Source organism: Delphinapterus leucas, chromosome 6 (assembly GCF_059928025.1).
Source record: "Delphinapterus leucas isolate spDelLeu-1000000601 "Yukka" chromosome 6, BTC_Dleu_Yukka2, whole genome shotgun sequence".
NCBI classification, from domain to species: Eukaryota; Metazoa; Chordata; class Mammalia; order Artiodactyla; family Monodontidae; genus Delphinapterus; species Delphinapterus leucas.
In genome coordinates, this window is record NC_143134.1 from 99,267,855 (window position 1) to 99,287,780 (window position 19,926).

The 19,926-nt window shown below is 42.6% G+C and overlaps 1 pseudogene; it reads right to left on the reverse strand.

Annotated features, from left to right (window-relative positions):
* Window positions 1-5,588: 5,588 nt before the first annotated feature.
* LOC111177358 (large ribosomal subunit protein uL23 pseudogene) overlaps window positions 5,589-19,926 on the reverse strand; it is a 63,627-nt pseudogene continuing 49,289 nt past the window's right edge.

Here is a 19,926-nt window from a genome sequence, read left to right on the forward strand (position 1 = left end):
TTCCATAACCTCCTTACTGAGACCCTCCAAGATTCCCCATTTTGTTCTGTCCCTCTTGTTGCAATGAACCAAATGCATTCTTTTTCTATTCTATGTTACTGCATAATAAATCACCATAAATTTAGAGGCTTAAAAATAGGAGAGATGTATTATTTCATAGTTTCCCCGGGACAGGAGTCCGGATGGTTAGCTGGGTCCTCTTCTCAGGCTCTCACAAGGCTGAAATCAAGTTGTCAGCTGGGGCTACATTCTCACCTGCAGCTTGGGGGTTTGCCAAGCTCATTCAGATTGTTAGCAGAATTTGGTTCCTCCTAGTTGCAGGACTGAGGTCCTGTTGTTCTTGTTGGCTATTGGCTGCTGACCTGGGGTCATTTTCAGCTTTGAGAGGTCACTCCCACATCTTAGCCACATGGGTCCCCTCCATAGGCAGTTCACAACATGATTGTGATGCTGTATGAGCTCCCTGATGTTTTACCTTCTCTGATGAGTTCACCTGATTAGATCAGGCCCACCCAGGATAATCTGTCTTTTGACTCATTAGTAACCTAATCATGGGAGTGACATTCCAACATATGTACAGGTCCCACTTAGATGGAGGGGGGAGTAGAGGGGAGGGGGAATGATACAGGGCTTATCCACCAGGGAGCAGGAATCTTGGGGGGGCATCTACCTATCACACCAAGAAACACTTTTCAGCTCTCATTTTCTATCAAAATGAGCCTAAGACTTGTGCACAATCAGACTACATCAAGTCACTTCATAACACCAGGATGGGAGACCATGGGTCAGACTTGCCAGGAGACTTTATTGAGCTGCATCCAAACAGTCTGGGTGAATCATTCCCCTTTTTCAATGGCAGAGACATTGAAAGCCTCTTCCACCAAAGGCAGATAGAGCGTGATACCCAAGGGAGTAAAAAGAAGCCTATTTGCTCAGTGACCTAGTCACCAAATTTCAACTGCTTTTTAAATGATGTATTCCCAAACTATACCAACTTTACCCATTTACTTAAGTTAACCCTAAAGAATATTCTTCTTGAGTATATTCAACAAATATTAATATTTTCTGTTAGATATAAGAATGAAAAGCCCTTCTCCCCTTCTATTAGAAGCAAAGAATACTTGCTAAGTGAGCAAATAAATGGTATTTTCATTATCTACAATTTTGAGCACCTCCTGCCCCATGAGTCCAATTTAAATTATCCCTTTGGCAGAAAATATCAGAATGGTTGGGGACCCGGAATTCACATCCAATTGAAGTATCTCTATGAACTACGACAGGTTGATTTTCCCGAGGAGGTGTCCCTATGACCCCAATTATCCTTTAATTTGTGTGAATTCTCCAATTATCTTCTTTTAGGCTTTTACTCAAATTATCAGGATTATTCATTTATTCATCTTTCGAATAAATATGTTTTGAGTGCCAACTATATGCTAGGTTCTCAGTCTGGAGATCCAGCAGTGGACCATAGAAATGTCCTCCCTCATGGAGTTTTCAATACAGCAGAGACACAGATGTTCAACAAAAAATCCAAAAATTAATATGTAATTACAAATTCTGATGACTATTAGGAAGGAAAAGAATAAGAAAAAACCATGTGCTTCTGAGAGTTACAGTAAATTTGAAGTGAAAATTGTGAGTTTGGACATTTTCTCTTTTCTCCTATCTCTACAAAGATTGTTTAGGAAATATGCCCAATAAAATAAAATCACTATCACAAAGAGATGCCTGCACTTCCGTGTTCATTGCAGCATTATTCACAATTGCCAAGACATGGAAACAACCTAGGCGTCCATCAATGGATAAATGGATAAATAAAATGTCACACACACACACACACACACACACGCACACACACGAATATTACTCAGCCATGAAAAAGAAGGAAATTCTGCCATTTGCAACAACATGGATGGACCTTAAGGGCATTATGCTAAGTGAGATAAGTCAGACAAAGACAAATACTGTATGATCTCACTTATATGTGGAATTTTAAAAAGCCAAACTCATAGAAACACAATAGAGTGGTGGTTGCCAGGGCTGGGGGGTGCTCAAAATGGGGAGATGTCTGTCAAAGGGTACAAACTTCCAGTTACAAGATGAGTAAGTTTTGGCAATGTAATGCATAACATGGTGACTATACCTAACAATACTGTATTATATACTTAAAAGTTGCTAAGAGGAGATCTTAAATGTTCTCACCACACACACACACACACGCACACACACACACACACACACACACAAATTATGTGAGTTTATAGATGTGTTAAGTAACCTAATTGTAGTAACCATTTTGCAATATATAAGTGTATCAAATCGTCACATTGTATACCTTAAACTTACAACATGTTATGTGTCAGTTATACCTCAATAAAGCTGGAAAAAACGGAAGAGACATCCACCTTTCTGGGAAATGCAAAGGATAGTTTGGAATGTCCTTTACCCAGGGGTTAAGGGATCCACTTGATCAAGTTTATTTCAGAGATAAAAAAACAGGTCAGCTGTGTGACCATGACTTTCCACTCACCTCATTTCAACTGGAAAAGCTAGAGCTCCATCAATTCAAAGGTCTCCACTCCTAATATTACTTGCTCCATCAATCTTTGTTTAAAGTCAGCTAAACAAGAAGCACTTTTCCCACTTATGGACCAAAAGGGTAAAGAAATCTACTCTGCTTATACTTAATGCCCACTAAAATTGTGTATGAGAATCAGGAATACCTCCTGTTTAAATATTTACCAAACACAGATTAATCTTAGGTCTTAAATTGAACAATATAATTTAGTTCAGTTTCATTCACTCTAAAATAAGGATTCTCCACTGTAATTATCCAGGTAAAGTCAGTTACTCTCTAAAACCTTCCTTGATTCCCCCAGGCACAGTTATTAATAGTTACGTCCTTCTCTGTGCTCCTGCAAGACTTCCATTACAGCTCATTTTTGCATTGTACCGTAAATAACTTGAGGTCTTTGAAATTATTTTTCTGGCTTTTTTACTCAACTGAGGCCCTTGAGGAAAACAACTTGGTCTTATTCGTTCATGTATCCTTGGTACCTAGCAGAGTGCCAAGGTCATAGTGATAAAACTCAATAAAAGTTTGAGTGAATAAACAAAAGGCATTGCACAAATCTAATTTTATTATAACAAGTGGAGAAGGGTGACAGCTGACTCTTGACTTGGACCCTGAATGAAGAGACAGCCATGCAAAGATCTAGGCAGGAATAGCATTCATGAAAGAATCGCCAGTGCCAAGGTCATGAGGGGAGGAAAAAAAGATATGGGAAGAAGGCTACTGGGAGAGCGAAAGAGAGTAGAGGAGATAAGGTTAGAGGAGAGGGGCAAAGGCTGAACAATGAGGTCCTCCTAGGTCAGGATAAGAAGTTTGCATAGTGTGCTACGTACAAGGGAATTCACTTTCAGCAGAATTACATGATATAATTTATATTCTTAAAAGATCATTCTGGCTATTGTTTGGAGAATGGACTATAGGGGGTGCATGTTTGGGAGCAGGGAAACCCTAGAGGCCTACTGCAGAAGTTCAGGCAAGAGAAGATGGTGCCCGCGCACTGCATCCCGAGCTGCCCCTTGATCACCGGCTTCCCAGCTTTGCTGCTCTCCTCCCTCCTCCCACCCTCTGGCCGATCTGAGTCTGGAAACAATTGCAAAGGATTATTGTGTTGGGGTTTTATATAATATGGAGTGAAGTGTAGAGCACAAAAAAAAAAAAAAGAAGAAAAAGAGAAGATGGTGCCCAGTTCTAGAGTAGAAGCCATTGAGGTGGACAGAAGTAGCTGGATTTAAGGCATGTTTTGGATGTAGAGGCAACCGGACTTGATAATTTGGATACGGGAAGGGCTGCTGTTTCACTGCTAAGTCCCTAGAGAGCCCACCCAGTGACAAAAATATTGAAATATTCTATACTAGTTGGTAAACAGTCACTGCCAAAAGCCCCCAAGTGGTGCCCCACTTCAACACCCTAACACCCTCAGACTTCCCCTAAAACCAAAAACTAAAATATCAATGCCTGGCATGGTAGAGACCCCCTTGGACAGCTCTACTGCCTGACTCTGTTCTGATTGGTGGGTCCCATGCCACACTGTTTGCTAAAAATCACAATTGGATTCAAAAGACGGGGAAAAGAGAGGAATGGAGATCTCCTAGGCTTTTGGCTTGAGCTGTTGGATGGATGCATTGCCATTGGCTGACTGTGGAGGGATAGGAGATGAATAAGTCTGGTGGGAGGAAAACGATGATTCTGTTCAATTTTATTACTTATTAAACTTCCAAGTGGAAAGGACTAAAGGCCAAGTGAAAATTCCCAGTCACTATGTACACCACAAACTTCAATGCAACAAAACTCTAGAATGATCAAACTTTGAAATAATCTTGAGGATTATTTTATTGTGAATAAATCTATAATGCTCTGGATTCCATTAAAACCTTGAAGGACCTCCAAGCCTTTTATAAATCCAGGCTCTTATGACCCATTTGGCTGACCAGTGGTAGGCTGAATAGTGGCCACCCAAAGACACAAGGTCCTTGACCCTGGTACCTGTAAATACTGCCTTATTTAGAAAAAGGGTTTCTATGGATGTGATTAGGCTAAGTATCTTGAGACGGGTAGATCATCTTGGATTATCCTAAATGCAATCACATGTACTATGGACTGAACTGTATACCCCTAAAATTCATATGTTGAAGCCCCAGCCTCCAATGTGACTATATTTGGAGACAGGACTTTTAAGAGGTAATTAAGGTTAAATGAGGTCATGAGGGTGGGGCCCTAATCTGAGAGGACTGGTGGCCTTATAAAAGAGGAAGAGCTTTCTCTCCCTACCCCCCAAAAATGTGATGACACAGAGAGAAGGTGGCTGTCTGCAGGCCAGAAAGAGAACTCTAACCAGGAACAAAATTGGCCATCACCTTAATTTTGCACTTTCCAGCCTCCAAAACTATGAGACATACATTTCTGTTGTTTAAGCCACACAGCCTATGATATTTTGTATGGCAGCCCAAGCAGACTAATACAGTATGTATTCATATAAGAGGGAAGCAGAGAAAGATTAGAAACAGACCAAAGAAGACAAGGCCATGTGAAGATGGAGGCAGAGATTGGAATAATGTGGCCACAAGCACAGGAATGCCAGCAGGCAGCAGATACTGGAAGAGCCAGGGAACAGATTCTCCCCTAGGGCCTTCAGAAGGAATGTGGCCCTACTGACTTTGATTTTGCCCCAGTGACACAAATTTCAGACTTCAGACCTACAGAACTGTGAGAGAGTACATTTCTGTTGTTTTTAATCAGCATGTTTGTGGCAATTTGTTACAGTAGCCACAGGCAACTAACATACCCACTAAGATAGTTGGGATGAAAAGTGGTGTCATGTCCCTCTCACAAATGAAAACCCAGAGACAGGAATGTTTATAACATTTCGCCAAACTTTCATGACTTCTAGGGCAGCACACCTGCCCCACTCCTGCTTTCCTCAGTGGGAGTAGGGCAGACGGCTTTCCCCAGGCTTCCTTTTTTTTTTTTTTTTTTTAGCAAAACCTTTTATATTTAGAATTGGCCAGCTGGACTCAGTTTAGATGATCCCAATTTTGTTGGCAACATCCAAAGCGTCATAGTCAGGAGCCAGTCGAACATATTCCTTCTTCTCTCCATCAGGCCTGATCAGGGTGTTGACCTTAGCCAGGTCAATATCATAGGGCTTCTTCACAGCCTGATTAATTTGGTGCTTGTTGGCCTTGACATCCACAATGAACACCACTGCGTTGTTGTCTTCTATTTTCTTCACGGCTGACTCAGTGGTGAGGGGGAACTTGATGATGGCATAGTGGTCAACCTTAGCCAGGCTCCTCAGAGCCCTGCTCTCAACTAGGCCTTGATCTTGGCCCCCATCCTGTCTTCAGTCTGCCTACCCAGTCTTAGTAAGAATCCTGCTAAGTCAGTTTACCGAGAATCCCCCCACCCTTGATATCTGATCACTCAGATATCCCCACCCTTGGTATCTGATAAAGTTCCCCATTCCCCACCTTTGATGTCTAAGTTCTTGGCCTTCCTTTAGCAAGAATCCTAATAGGTCAGTTTAGCAAGAGTTCCCCTACCCTTGATGTCTCTTCTTAGTAATTTTTTACCCACTGACCCCTTCATTCTGCTCCTTGGCTATCAATCCCCATTTGTTCTTGGATTCAAAGTTGAGCTCGATCTTTCTCCTCTATTGCAATAGAGTTCACCCTTACTGTACAAGCCTTGAATAAAGTCTTCCTTACCATTTTAACAAATGTCAGAATACTTTTTTTCTTTAACAGACGTGGCACTGCTGGTATATCAACTATTGGCTTCCAAAAGTTAGGAAACTTTAAACAGCTCTCCCTTCCAAATATAAAGATTGCTGCTGTCACTAAAAATGTTGCACAGGATTAGGACAAAGAGGAAATATCCCTACTCTCTTCGGAGATACTTGTCTTTGAGTTGAAACCACCGTAACTTTTGTATTACAAAGAAGATATAAGTAAGCTAACCCTTTCATATCTTTTCTCTTTCCTCCTCCCTTCTTTCCTTCCTTCCTTTCACTCACTTATTCATTCATTCATTCAGGAAGCATTTACTGAGCCGTGACTATGCACAAGGCTACATGCTCTGTGCCTTAGGGTTATAAACATGTAGACATTGTGGTCATTGCCCTCAAAGAAGAAAAGAAACCACAGTAAGACTCTGAGCTGCTGCCATGTTATCTGTCACCATTTTTACGTGTATTGTCACATTTAATCCATCCACAGGACCAGAGAGATAGTTGTTATTTTTCTTTTTTTTTCTTTTTCTAACAGATAATAAAACTGAGTCTTAAAGAAACTGAGCAACTTATTCAAGACCACGCAGCTACTGAGCTTTGGAGGTAGCTCTCAAAAACAGATGTCAGGGGCTCCCCTGGTGGCGCAGTGGTTGAGAGTCCACCTGCTGATGCGGGGGACACGGGTTCGTGCCCAATCCGGGAGGATCCCACATGCCGCGGAGCAGCTGGGCCCGTGAGCCATGGCCGCTGAGCCTGCGTGTCCGGAGCCTGCACTCCGCAACGGGAGAGGACACAGCAGTGAGAGGCCCACGTACCGCAAAAGGGAAAGAAAAAGAAAAAAAAAAAACAAATAGATGTCAGACATCAAAATCTGTGCCTTTTTTTCTCTCACTGTGATATATAACAATTAAGATATACACCCACATAACTATGATACATGGTAAAGAAGAATAACTTTGCTGCCCTAGAAGAAATAAATACTCTTGGAATTCAAAGAATTTAAAAGTGTAGAAAGGAAAAAAAAATACTGTGTGTCTAGTATTTGCTAAGCATTTTACTTTGCATATCCATGTGCATAATCTTTTCATTTTATTGTGGTAACAACACTTAATGTGAGATCTACCCTTTTAACAAATCTTCAGGTGTACAACAGTATTGTTGACTACGGGCACAAGGTTGTACAGCAGATCTCTACAAGTTATTCACCTTGCATAACTGAAACTTTTTGCGCATTAGGAAAAACTGCCCGTTTTCCCTTCCCCTCGGCCCCTGGCAACCGCCATTCTACTTCTGTGCATAATCTTTTTCAATCCTTTCAAGAACCCTGTGAAGAGAGACATCCCACTTTCAGCAAGAGAGACCGGGGAAATCTTCAAGGAAAAGGTAATGCCAGTCTGGGCTTCGGATGATGAGGAAAGCAGAGCGTGCGGAACTAGAGAGAAGACACGTTCAAAGGGAAGAAACGGGGTGCTCTAGAAAAGGAGGGTACGTTCTCAAAGCAGCTGCTGGTGAAACTGGCTGGAGCAGAAAGAACACAACGGGAAGGAACAAAAGGCAGAGGGCCTACAAGGCCATGCTCAAGTGTTTGGCCCTTGTTTGGTGAGCCATGAGAGCTCTTGACCTGGAGGCCAGAGCTGAACTTTGGGAAATATGTGGTGTGAGGGTTGAATTGAAAAGGATGGAGGGAAAACCCGGGGTCAAGAGAACCGCCTAATGAGTGGTTTATTTCCTAAGGCAGAGAGGCTGGGTAGGAGGGACAGGAGAAGCACATAGTGAGACGAAAGTACACATCATTTTTCAAAAACGGCATTAAAGAGAGGAAAAACTGTGGCTCAAAATAAATAGTTCTCTTCTGGAACAGAGGTAGCAGTGGGCCTATGATGCTTTCATTTAAACCTATATTTGTTAGATGGCAAGGGCGGCAGCTGGCCAGCAGTAAATTGCCCCTTATCTGTAGATCCAGGCCATTTCACTCCTCTGCCCAGAGTCTGAATAATAAATATTCTATTTTTCCAAAGAAAACAATGTCATTGAATGAGGCAGAAATATCAGAAATAGGACGTTTGATTTTTATGGACAGAGTTTCATATGATATATCAGAACTCATCTGTTTCTTTCCCAGTTGACCCAGAGCCCAAATACCTGACCTTAGAAAGTCATTTTCTTCCTCTTTTCAGTACAGTTTAAAAACATCAAAGTGTTTTTAGAACTGGAGAGACAAACCTAGGAATGAAGCTTGCAGCAAAGAAAGGATAATCGATCTATTCAAAGGACCAGAGCTCTCCTGATAAGACTGAATGGGAACAGCTGGAAGTGGGTCCAGCAAAGGCTACAGATTAGGCAGTGATGGGAAAGGGAAATAATTTATTGGTACCCGTTTCTCTTCAAATACTGAGCTTGGTGACTTTAACAATGAACAAGATGATCCCTGCCCTCAAGGTGCTCACAGGCATATAGAAAAATCCCCATACAGTGTGAGGTGAGCACCAATATGGGAGCAGAGGTTTGGGGACCCAGGGAAATTTCCCAGAGACCTGAGTAAATACCCATGATCCAAGGCTCAGAACATCAGGCCTCCATAATCAATGTCTCCTAAACGTCCACATCACACTTACTGATTTCAAACTATATCACAAAGGTATAGTAATTAAAGTAGTATGGTACAGGCATAAAAATAGATACACAGACCAATGGAACAGATCCAACAGCCCAGAAATAAACCTTTGCATATATGATCAACTAATATTTGACAAGGAAGCCAAGAATACTCAATGGGGAAAGGATAATCCTGTCAACAAATGGTGCTAGGAAGACTGGATAATCACGTGAAGAAGACTGAAATTGGACCCCTATCTTACACCACTCACAAAAATCAACTTGAAATGGATTACAGACTTAAAACATAAGACCTGAAACCATAAAACTCCTAAAGAAAGCATAGGGGAGAAGGTCCTTGACATTTGTCTTGGCAGTGATTTTTTGGATTTGACTCCAAAAGCAAAGGCAACAAAAGCAAAAATAAACAGGTGGGACTACATCACACTATAAAACTTCTGTGCAGCAAAAGAAACAACAAAATGAGAAGTGCTGTTACAAAATGGGATGGACTGTCTTGAGAGGATGCACATCCTCTTATTTCTGCAGACGTTCAAACACAGGTGGGATGAGCACTGGGCAGGGGTATGGCAGAGGGGCTCAAAATAGCAGGAGGTCATTTAGAATAGATGACTTCAAGCTTCCTTCCAAGCCTGACATTCTGTGACTCTACATTGAAGGTTCACGCTAGATTTGCTCCAATGCACTCTTGGTCCCTACAGAGCTCCCTGCCCGGAATCATGCTATAAGGAATGGTAAGTGGCATCTTGGATGGGCCAGGTCCAGGGCTAGCTGGAGACAAGTAAATAAACACATAAATATATAAAATCATAATAGTGCCAAACATTTATGTATGATACGCCTTCAATCCACTCATGGAATGTTATCCGATGGCAACTTTATTTCTGTTTCCCTTCAAATTGTATTCAGTGGGCTAAAAACTCAGGCAATCTCGTGATATTTGGATCAATTTCTGATCAAAAGTTTGACAACCACTTTGAGCTGCAAACACAGTATAAACCCTGTGATTACAAAGACCAGCCTCCTGTAATACTAATCAAAGCTGCCTCCTCATTTGAAGGAAAGACTTTCCCCTACTTCCCAGGGAGGGCGGGGACTGGAGGAAGGGGAAGGAGTGTGGTAGCTCCTCCCCCTGCCAAGACTCCCCTCCCCCAGCTCGTCAACGGCAGTTTCTGATCCCCTCAAGGTTGGGGTAGGGAAAGATCAGGTGGGGATAGGGGGTAGGAAAAAAAGTAAGAGCGGCAGGAATGTTTTACCTGCCTATCATAAGCAGGTTAGGCCCTGGAGATGGACTGATATTAAAGTTGTTTTCTGGGGCAGCTCACTGATGAGCTCTCACGGGCCATGCCCTTGACCCAGGCAAAAGCCCTCTGGTCTACCATTGCTCACTCTCTCCTCTACCTCTAGGAATCCAGAAGCACGACTTCGACTTAGCCTCTACTGAAGGGCACTTCTCTCACCTTGGTGACTCTATTGGACAGCACACCAGATAACCCCACCCAGAGTTGCCAGATAAACCATCTTGTCTTTGCCCAAGATCTAGGAGGGAAGACCAATCCCCAAGCAGGAGCAGTTCTCCTTTGCTTTGCTGCTACATCAGCTAATAGCCCAGGTTTCATCCTCTGACATCCTGGGTGGGCACAGTGGTGTGGGAGCAGACAACAGGCCTGTGTGTTTCCCTAACTGCTCTCTGGTCCCAATGAAACTCCTCTCCCTTGACAAGATGAGGGGGAAGCTCCCTTCAACCCTTTTCCTTGGATGGGGTAGGAGGACTCACTGCACAGCCACAACTCTCCAGGGAAATCCTCATAAATTTCTCTAACTTTCCACTCTTCTAATTTGAAGAGTTATATCCTTCATTATATCCTTGATATGGCTGGGGGTTTGGTGAGCTGTGTTTTCCAACTTCTCTGTAATTTCTGCACATGGCCTAGACTCTCCTTTACATTGTATGGTATTGCATCAATTGAAACTTCCAATACAACATCCTGTTTAATTTTCAGTGACCAAATTGGTAAGAAACTATAGAATTTATTTATAGCTATCTAAGTGCTTGATGCTCCAAAGCAAAGCCCTTGTAAGAGAACAAAGAATGCAGGTGAGGCCTGAAGCCCCTTGCTTCCCACTCATGAATCTCTGCCTCTTCTATTCCCCAAACCCAAGGGTAGGATGTTAATCACTGCCGTGCAAAGAAAAACCACAGTGAACCACAACTACCAGAGGAAGTGGAGCTAGTCAAAGCACTAAAAGAACCACATTTGATCCCAAACCTAGTGCTGAGTATTCCAGGCATCTTCTTGTGGGACGAGAACAGTAGACAAGGTCAGGCTGTCATTGGGGAGAAATTAAATCCAACTGGAGATGGCCAAGTCTCCTCCAACACAGTAGAGAAAGACCCCAATCATTCAACCAATCCTTGGAGCAGGAAGTAAAAGAGGAAGGTGCAGGAGAGCCTATCATGCATAGATTCAAGAAGTAAAAGAGAAAGAGGATGGCTTGGTCCCTGCCCCTGAGTAATCCAGAGCTTCCCAGTGGGCCAAGCTGCGGTGCCATGAATGGGTTCCAGATGTGCCACAAGGCCTTAAACCCCCAAGCCTTTGGGGGCTGCAGGAAACCCCAGACAGGTCAACTCTGGTCATGAGCAGCCTTATTTGGGGGTTCCAGATAAGCAGGACCTGTCTGTACATCCCACAGTCCCTACAGGCAGAAGTGCACTGAGCACCACTGAGCATAAATGGTCAGCCTCAACATTCTGAGCAGAGCTAAGCAGGAGCCCTTCGACGTGGATAGTCATGCCAGCAACTAAGCATGGAGCCCAGACTGCCCATCATGGACAAGTGGCCCATGGAGCTTCTGGGGGAGTTTGTATTCCTGGTGCCCAAGGAGCATGGTGCATAGCCCAGGGTGCCATGTGTCTATGTTGAGAGAAGGTAGACCAGGAAGGTTGAGCTCCTGGTGGTGGCCTTCCCATACATTTGGAACTTCTGCCCATTTGTAACTGATGTGTCCTGTCAATGATGACTGCTCTCGTGATGTGTGAGAGTTTTGCACATTAATATTTGGAAGTACTAGATGTGAAAAAGTTCTATTATATTTAAAAACATTTGCGTTATCACAAGAAATTTCAATATTAAGTTTGTCAATAAAAGGATGGGCTGCTATAGTCCCTAAATATAATTTCAAGTACTACAAATTTTGAGACAGTTGTAAAACAATGGTTAAATAACTTTTTATGACCTCCTCATGCAAAGTTTCTCATTGATGGTGAATAACCAAAATTTGAAGAGATCGTTATTAAAGACTTTTGATCAGGAATTGAGTTCAGCCATTTCAAGCATCAAACTTGATATTAAAAAGTTACATTTCTAGAAGCAAACTCATTTATTTTCTCATTTTGAAAACTGACAATGCTCAATTTGGATGTTTTTATGCAAACCTAATATCCAATATCTTTCTCAATTTAAAATTTTTCTTGTAATTCCATGATGTAAAAAGAAATGATTTTTTTTCACCTTGTCCCACATAGGTGCCCCTGGAACCCCTTCAGTCTACCCACAATGTGCTGTAAGAATATTGCCATCTTCTGTATGAACCATGACACAGAGGTAGTCCTTGAGTTTGAGCACATGGTCTAATAATCAGATTAGGTAAGGGCTCCTTCTAACACTCTCTTGAGCCGGGTGAGGAAGCTTAGAGGGAAATTTTCTAACGAGGAAATTGCTTTGACGTACATATTTTTAAGTTTGCATGCTCTATCAAGAACATATCCATTGTGTATAGTGTGTCAAAGGTGTTTCCTAAAACACTGATCCTCAACTATGGATCTCAGCTCGCCAAATTGCTGCATGAACCCCATCTTGGGAGGATTGTTCATGGCTACCTCCTTCCTCAGGATTCTCCCTCCCGTGGGAAGACAGAGAACAATCTGGGCTCTTCACTCTCCCAGGTGTTTCATATTACCAATCCACGTTTTCTTATTTGGTCATTTGGCCACCTCAGAAAAACAAAACCAATTTAATCTAAGTCTAGCATACTCCTTGGCTAATTTTACTATTTTCATTATTTTATCTTTAAAATATTTTCTCTATTCTTTTAACTTATTTGTAATATTTTATCTCTTTTCTCCTAGTCCTTCCCCATTGTGGAATGGGAAGATTGGAGAGATGAAGGTGTGACTCACATAAGTGACCCAGGTCAGAGGACAATGTGTATTCAGGCCCAGGCCTCAGGAAACCTTGCTGAGTTTCTCCCACGCCCTCATTCATTGTTCACCTGCTATGTGCTAGGCACACACACATGATATTGCTAGTCAGTACAAGGACCCTGCAGTACAGGTATTAGTAGGTCCAACTTACAGATAAGGACACAAAGGCTCAAAGTGACTTAGCAATTGCCCAAGGATACATCTCTAGTGAGTGCGTTAGTGTCAGGAGTTACAGTAAGATCTGTTTGATTTTGAACCTGTGCTCTTTGTACTCTGACAGTGCTTCTCAAACTTCAATATGCTCACAAGGACTTCCCTGGTGGCACAGTGGTTAAGAACCGCCTGCCAATGCAGGGGACATGGGTTTGAGCCCTGGTCCGGGAAGATCCCACGTGCTGTGGAGCAACTAAGCCCGTGTGCCACAACTACTGAGCCTGTGCTCTAGAGCCCGCCTGCCACAACTACTGAGCCCATGCACCTAGAGCCCGTGCTCCGCAACAAGAGAAGCCACCGCAACGAGAAGCCCAAGCACCGCAACCAAGATTAGCCCCTGCTCGCAGCAACTAGAGGAAGCCTGCACACAGCAACAAAGACCCAATGAAGCCAAAAATAAATAAATAAATAAATGTATTAAAAATATATATACGCTCATAGGTCACCTGGGTGTCTTAAAATGCAGGTTGGATAGGTCTGGGGTGGGGCCCCAAGAGTCTGCATTTCTAACAAGCTCGTAGGTGAGGCAGATGCTGCTCCTTGACCTCACTTGAGTTAAAATCTGCCCATGGGCTTAGCCAGGCCCCTCTGGGTACGCCAGCATCAGGGAGACACCCCAGACAGAGCTGTCGAGGTTATCATTTACAGCTGATTTCTCCCTCTTTTGCTCACTGGCTTTTGATCAGGGTTCCAATGGCTGGCTAGCAAAAGCTAATTACAATCCCAACTAATTCACTGTGTCAGTTGTTATTCATTAACAAATTATGTTCCTGACAAACTGCTCTAGTGTGGTACCCTAAGTACTGTAATTAAAATCTTAGAAAGTTGCATGTGGGCCTAATTGATTTCCTTAATGTATTACTCAGACTAAACATTCCATTATTTCCTGTCTTGATGTTTATGAAGGGGTGGAACTGCCGCTGCCACCCAGGCAGCAGATAGATGGGCTCTGGCTTAATGGGGAGCTTGGCTGCTCTTGGGGACTGCCCACTTCCCCAGCAAATGACAGTGGGGACTGCTCTCCACCAGAAATATTCACGGAGAAAGGGATGGAGAGTAATTTGACTTGTGTCTATAATTAATTTGTGTCCTTGGATTTCCGGACTTTGGGGATGTTATAATGATTCCCTAGTGTACCGATGGAGAAACGGAGAGATGCTCCCCGAGGCTGTCATGGCCCCATGTCAAACAGCCTCTCCCTTTTAGCACTGAGCACCACAGGGCTGAATTGGAGAGGAAGCTGGAGACAATGTTTATATTCCATCTAAAGGTGTGTGTGATGCAGACAAGTCCAAGTGCATTTGGCAAATTTGGAATGTTACAGACAGCCAATATCCATACTGCAGGCCATTGAATTAGACTACATGTACTCATTCATTCATGTTTTCAATAGCCTCTTAATGAATACCTAGGATGGGCCAGGCCCAGAGCTAGCTGGAGATAAATAAATAAATACATAAATACATAAAATCATAATAGTGCCAAACATTTATGTATGATACACCAGGCACTGTTCTAGGAACTTTAAACATATTAATTCATGTAATTCTTGCTCAGCTCCTGTGAAGTAGGTATACTTATTAGCCTTGTTTTACAAATGAGAAAACAAGCAACAGAGAAAGTGACGAACTTGCCTAAGGCCACACAGCCAGGATTCAGATCTGAACAGTCTGGCTCTGACTCCTTGCTTGAACCCCTGAACTATACTGCTTCTCTTCAGTATAATAATAATAACTAATAAGGACTTAGTGTGTCCTCATGAATAACTCTAGACTCACAAAAACCCTAAAATGGGGTAGGTTCTGTCATTATTCCCATTTCACAACTGAAGACACTGAGGCATAGAAAGGTTGCTTAACTGCCCCAAGGTCTCACAGCTGCTAAGGGGCAGAGTCAGAATTTGGGCCCAGCCCAGGACCACAGCCTATATTCTTAATCTCTATGCATCTTAGATAAAACTAGCAGAGATCTGAGAAATCATATGGGGGTTTGGAGCCTGCATAGGTCAGCCAATTTAAATAATTAAACTCCAGGTGGCCCTGCCCTAGATTTCCAGTGGATGAAAGTACAGAGCTGGATGTGAAGGCAGATGGTCCGGTGCCTAGGGCTGCCCCTGACCTCTATTAACACGCCTCTTGACACTATTTCCCTGCCCTCCGCCTTACTCACTCAGCATCCAGCACAACAGGGGTGGACCACACATGTCTAAGGATAAACACATTTCTAAGGAAATGTGTTGCGTTATTTGCTGCACACTGTACGTTATGTACTTAATTTTGGAACTTCACTTTCATTTTTTATGAAGGCAGACATCAAAAACTGCAAACTATAAAAGACAGATGTTTCTTACATTTTCCTGATTTTGAAAAAAAAAAAAAGGTGTCAGTTGTGAGGTCTTTGGAAGAACTAGACTATTTTGTTTGCTGGAACAGGAGACTGGGCTTTTCAATAGGTTATTTCTCACACTGCAGCGATGCGCTCAATGAGGACTCCCATTACCCACCCACTGCCCTAAGTGTGAAGTGCTTCATTAGTACTTTCAAGCTCTCCCCTCAGTTCTGGAACCACAGCTTGACATGACTCATCCCCGCTACCCTCTGAGTCACTTCCTGTGTCACTGGTTCACAGGCTCCCTCATCGTAAATTGCATTATTTCTGCTTCTCTCAGACAAGTGCCTTTGTGTACACCCTAACCCAGATTCAAATAATCTACACCCCATAGATCATTTGACTCCCACACTTCTGCTCCAGGAATCACAAATTCCTTTCCCTCTGGTTTCTCTGACTATGTGCCATCCTTGGGGAGCTCCTTCTCTCAGCAGTTTCCACCCATTATTAGGCATGTTTTCCTCTCAGTAAACTGATTGTATATCCTTCCATTGGACTATCCCACCCGTAGAACAAACTGGCTTTTCATTCATCCCTTTTAACACATCATGTTCTCCAACTATCTTTAATGCACATATATACATATATTTATATTTTAATATTAGCAGCCAATACTGTAAATTTTTGTCATATTACTAAGTTCAAAGAAATTTGAGTTTAAGTTCAAAGAATCATGTAGACATACATGCATCCCTGCAAACTCCATTTTTCACTTCTTATGCAGGACCTTGGAGCATTGATGACTTAGCTAATAGAAATGCTGTCGAAAGCTAAAAGTCGCTCCTTGGGGTAGTGCTACCTTTCTCTAAGAAAGTCCTTAAAAACACTTGACAGAACTCGGTTGCCGATGACAGATTTTCCCCTCTACACTAGTTACCATTTGCAAGCAGAGAAGGAGGCAATGCAATCATCAGAAAAGCTTCAACCATTCTTTTCAATTTATTTGATATAAAGGAAAACATCTGGTTTAGGGTATGTGTTCAGAATACAGACTCTCTGTGAGGCAGGCATGATGCCGGTACCTAGGAAAGACAGAGTCTCTTTTTTCTTTGCTGGAACTGCCATTGGGAGGTTGCTGGCAGCTTCTAGTTTGGGGAGGCTGAGAAAGCTCTCAGAATTTCTGGAACCGATTCCTTTTGTTTTTGGAAAATTACCAGGATTGGTTCTGTAGTTATATAAATATAAAGCAAGTCCCCACCCATTGTCCTTGGCCACCGCAGTGAAGTCACCATAAATCTGAATGCTGATGCTGCAGATCCAGATGCCAAGTATTCTGCCCAGTGATGTAAGTGGGTATCTTCAGCCAGAACCATGCCCTTGAAGAGGGTGAGAAATGTTTTGCCTAAATGTGAATCTAGAGCAGGACCACTGGTATTTAAAGAGTAAATTAATACCAACCTTGTGAAATGTATTTTCAACTATTTGAGTGTTTTCAACTTTTCTGATTAAAAAAAAAAGACATTTAAAAAGATATTTTATATTTTACATAGTATTCCAGTGAACATATGCCACAAATCTAACAAATAAGTTTCATAAAGCAACACCTGTCCTTATTATGCATAATGCTGATACTTCTATATATTCTTTGTCATTGTTTTTGATGTTGGTCATGTCCCACTGAATTCATATTAGGGCCTGTTAATGGGTCGCAATTTGCAGTTTGAAAAACATCCAACTATTGGGTCCAGTGGTCAATCTGTGGAATCCAAGAGATTGGGGGCCTTAGACTTTGAGGTTTGGGGACCTATAATGATGACAGCATTTTACTTTAAAACACTTCAACATAGATAGGGAGATTTTATATATGTGCCAGTTAGTTTCAGTTTTAACTCTGTGGGTAGCTGGGGCAGTCAGCTAGCATTCTGATATAAAGTCCATCCACCAGTGCCCCTGCTGTCTGTATCTCAATCAATAGTCATACACAGCTTTGTTAATTTGCACATGGAATGTAAAAAATTGGTTTTTATTGTGGAAAATGGTGTCCTGTTGATCAGCATAACAGATACCAGAAATGGGCTCCTTTTAGTGAAATTAAAAGGATTTTTTGTCAAGTATATTTCAATTTAAAAACGTAGAAAAAAAGAACATTTATAGTAAAGATGTTTCTAAGAATGTTAAAAAAAAAGTGTTCTTAATATGTGGACTAGTTTAAATATCTCTACCCTCTCTACACGAGCAGTGTGTCAGAATCCAGAGAGCTGGGCAGCCTACAACCCTTGGAAGACTTAATTGCTAAAGGTTCCATATGCATCACCGGTGTGTGGCCATCAATGTGGAATGTCCTTGTTGTTGGATATTGACGGAAAGGGTGACAGAATCCTGCCTCTGCGGTCTTGGCTTTTGTCTCCAGTGAACAGAAGTTTATGCAAGGTGTTCATCAGACCATCCAAAAGGCCAGACAGAGGCTGTGACTTCGTCAAGCTTCCAGAATGACAGTGTGAGCTGCTTTGTGCCTGCTTGTTAGGGAACGTCTGCTGTGTGGCAGTCGTGGTCTGAGACTTGCTTTCAGTATAACAGTGGTGAGTTACATGAGAGTAGAAAATTGTCCCCCATCTCAAACTTTTTTGGGTTACCATGTATTCTTTCACATATATTAAAAAAAAAATGAGCTGTGTTACCAAATTGATTAAATCCAGTTCATAGGCCCCTTCGGCTCTTGCAAATCTATACAGAGATCAAGGCATCCCGGAGAAGCAGGTCACCTCAGGGGTGAACGGCTGACAAACACGACCAGAGAACAGATATGTAGAGCATGTGAGTGTCCTCTTGACGTCCAGAATTCAGTTGGTAGAAAAACTCAGCAGAGGAAGGATCTTCAAAGGATGAGGACTTAGGGTCATTTTACTTTAGATCATAAAAGGAAATATGACCTTCTTTGGTAATCAGAGGCTAGTGAGGCCTGGAAATCCTTAAGTCACCTTTGGAACCATGGTCTATAACAAGAAGGATTTTGTTCATGTTCCACTCTATTTAAATGTTGGTGTTTTCACTGTGAAGTTCATTTTCTCAGGATAATATGGTGGGAGGAAAAGTGGCAGGACTCCCATTTGCGCCTAAGATATATATCCACTGCTGAGTTTCAGACCATCCAGATGAGTCAAAGAAGGGGACAGACCATAACTGAACAACCACTGAGGAAGGGGCTTTCTGAATTATGGGTTTATTTGGAAATAGCGAGTGGAGGTTTGAAAAGGGTCCAAGAGCAATGAAGATGAAAGACTTGGGATCCTCCTTGTACATCACTCCCTGGCCCAGCCCATGAACTATGGGTCTGGTTAGATCTCTCAGGGCTGCAGGCAGAAACAAAAGGAGACATGAGAATATTTCTTCCAGTGTATTAGACCCGGGGAATTAAGTGTAGCCCAGATGGGAAGAAGGATCTTCTCTTCATTGCTGTTTGGATCCAACATAGAGAAGATTCAAGGGAGCGCAGAGCCACTTGGGAGCTACAGAGTTGGGGTCTGCACCTTGGGTATCACTTGGAGAACAGACAGTGCTGTCACCCAATGCCCTGGGATCAGTGACAGTACTGGAATATGGCCACTGAGGGGCTTTTCCATTGGTGCACATTGATTATGTAAGCCAGAGAAAAAGAATTTGAGATCAGCGTCTGTAGCCTCATGCAGTTTGGGGCAAAGACAAAAAATTTTGGTCATTACCCATGCTGAGCTCCACTGTACCTATTTATGCAGGTAAGACCTGAGGAAACTTGAATTAAATTTAGGACTCTCATTAGAATTGTGGTGATTCTGGGTTCTCCTTCAAAAATAGAGCCTGAGACAAGGTCTTGTGTGCGAGCAGTTTATTTGGGAAATGATCCAGAAAAGTGAGGCCAAGAGGGAATGGCAATACCAGAGTATATTATCAAGTTGGTCACTCTGAGTTACTAGGGCTTGACCCAGTAAGACCCTCTGAGAAGCCATGTAGAATATGGCTCATTTATCCACCAGCTCTCATCCCCCATTAGAAAAGAGATGCCCATTGGCTCTAACTCCCCCGCCCTTTCGGGTTCCACGTGCCTGAGTGGGTTTCCATAGCCATCTCACGGCGCAGCATTAGAGAAGTCCCAGGGCAGGAAGACATGATGCAGATGAAGTGAGGCGCTGTCAGAATGTTTGCACAAAGCTAGTTGCTACAACACCAGCTGGAGTAAAACGTGGGCTGAGAAACCTCGAGGATGTGCAGTGGCACACACACAGTGATACG